Source organism: Bos mutus, chromosome 8 (genome assembly GCF_027580195.1).
Source record: "Bos mutus isolate GX-2022 chromosome 8, NWIPB_WYAK_1.1, whole genome shotgun sequence".
Taxonomy (NCBI): Eukaryota; Metazoa; Chordata; class Mammalia; order Artiodactyla; family Bovidae; genus Bos; species Bos mutus.
In genome coordinates this window covers 74,087,730-74,089,873 of record NC_091624.1, presented here as the reverse complement: position 1 = coordinate 74,089,873, position 2,144 = coordinate 74,087,730, and the positions used below count along the sequence as shown (strand labels likewise).

Below are 2,144 nucleotides of genomic sequence, written 5' to 3'. Positions count from 1 at the left end.
AGGTGAAGGAAAGTTAATAAAAAATCTGCAGAGCTCTATTTGAACATGATCCAAATTATCCCCTAAACATTGCTGCCACTTTTACTTTAAACTTCCATGTGTTTTTCTTTGTGATTTCTGGGTAATGATATATCAGACTGTATACTTAGGGCTTCCCTGGTGGCTCAGTGGATTAAGAATCCGCCTGCCAATGCAAGAGACATGGGTTCAATCCCTGATCTGGAAAGATCCCACATGCCAGGGATCAACTTAGCCCATGCACCACATCTACTGAGCCTGTGCTCTGGAGCTGAGGAACTGCAACTACTGAGCCCACACTCTGTAAACTACTGAAGCCAAGAGCCTAGAGCCTGTGCTCCACAACAAGAAAAGCCACTGCAGTGAGAAGCCTGTGCACCACAACTAGAGGGTAGCCCCCACTCGCCACAACTAGAAAAAGCCTGCAAGCAGTAAGGAAGACCTAGCACAGGTAAAAATAAATAGATAAATAAAATTATATATATATTAAAAAACCATATACTGGAGATTTAGAATTATTAAAATTACCCATGAGTGAATGAATCTTTGGTGAATGATGTAAACTTTTGAAAAGCACACTTTTTAATATAAAAGAGTTTCATTTGTTTGTTTTTGTTTTGGCTGCACCTCGAGGCATTCAGGATCTTTGTTCCCTGGCCAGGGATTGAACTGGGCCCTCAGCAGTGAAAGTGCAGAGTCCTAACCACTGGACCACCAGGGAATTCCAGCTTCTGTTTTTAATTTAATAATAGTGTTGTTTACCATTCTTTTATTTACTCTCTTGTATGATGGCAAGATACAAGTACAGTATCTAGATGACGCATATCTTTCTAAACCAATCACATACAAGTGATAGCATTCATTTTTCTGACACCAAATGTCTCTATTTAGTCCACACTTTGGTCACCTGGTTTTTATTCCTTCCAGTACTTCTCAGTTCAATATTTGTGCTTATTGTCACTTTATCATAATAGGTCTCTGTTCCCCACAAGTCTTGGAACACCTACCCCTCTCGCTGTCTGGAGCCTACATCATGGGTATCCCATTGACTTTCTTCCCTTTCTGCCAACTCATGCTTGCCATTCATTCCCATCCCACTGCAACATACCAACTAATATGTTTTTCCCAAACCTCACTCACCACTATACCTTGAAAATGACTATTCCCAGAGGTGTAGAAGAAAGAAAGCCCAACTGACCTCCATCTCAAGGCTGACAGCTGTTGGTAGATGCCAGCTGGAAGCTCAGCTTGGGCTGCTGGCCAAAAGCCTCAGTTCTCCCCATCTGGGTTTATTTGGACTTCCTCACAGCAGCAACTGAAGTCCAAGGAGGAACATTCAAAAAGGACAGGTTTTGAGGTGCCTTCCACTGTAGCTAATTCCATTTATAGCCAAGCCTATTCCTTTGCTTTAAGAATCAGATATGAATTGTTTGCTCAGAAGTGCATGATGCCAGGGCAGCTCAAAGAGAAAAATATTCTTTGATAAAATTGTTAAACCTAAATACCACAGGAGAAGTTACACCTGATTTTGAAACATGTTTTAACAAGGCAGCCTGAGGAAAGAATGCCAACCAACCTTCACCTTTTAAATATTAAGGTGAATGAATTCTGGCCCTAAGATGCATTGGTAATCAAGGACCATGAGGAAAGGACAAGCTAAACTGAAGGGTTAAAGGTCTAAAAACACATGGGGGTCAGTTCAATGTGTATTGTCTTAAGGGCCATATGGATGACCCGTTTTTTACAGGTGGGAGGCCTGCACTGTCTTAAGCCTGAGAGAGAGCCTACTAGAAAAGAGAAGTGGAAAAAAGGTCAGTGGATTTCCACAAATGAGGAAGAGTTCTAAATGACCACTTGGTGGTGAAGGTCCTCCTGGTAGTGAGATATTATGGCTGTAGACACTATAGAAATTATTGGCCACAGGAGGGGAAAATGAAAAAACTGGTCACAGGGTCTGGAGAATATTCTGGGGAACTAACTCTGGAGATGGTGGTTTCAGAAAAAGGACAGAACGGGCGAGGGACACGACTGAGTCTGGCACCGAAAGACCTCCATGCCAACGCTCCAATGGGCAGGGCCATCAACTTCTGACCTCCAGAGGACTGCCTATGGCCTCCTGTGATTGT

At 42.6% G+C, this 2,144-nt stretch overlaps 1 non-coding gene across 1 annotated transcript; it reads right to left on the bottom strand.

Annotated features, from left to right (window-relative positions):
- Positions 1–667: 667 nt before the first annotated feature.
- Positions 668–739, bottom strand: TRNAE-UUC (transfer RNA glutamic acid (anticodon UUC)). Its single transcript has one exon. It is a non-coding gene; the product is annotated as a tRNA-Glu (tRNA).
- Between the last annotated feature and the right edge of the window lie 1,405 nt (positions 740–2,144).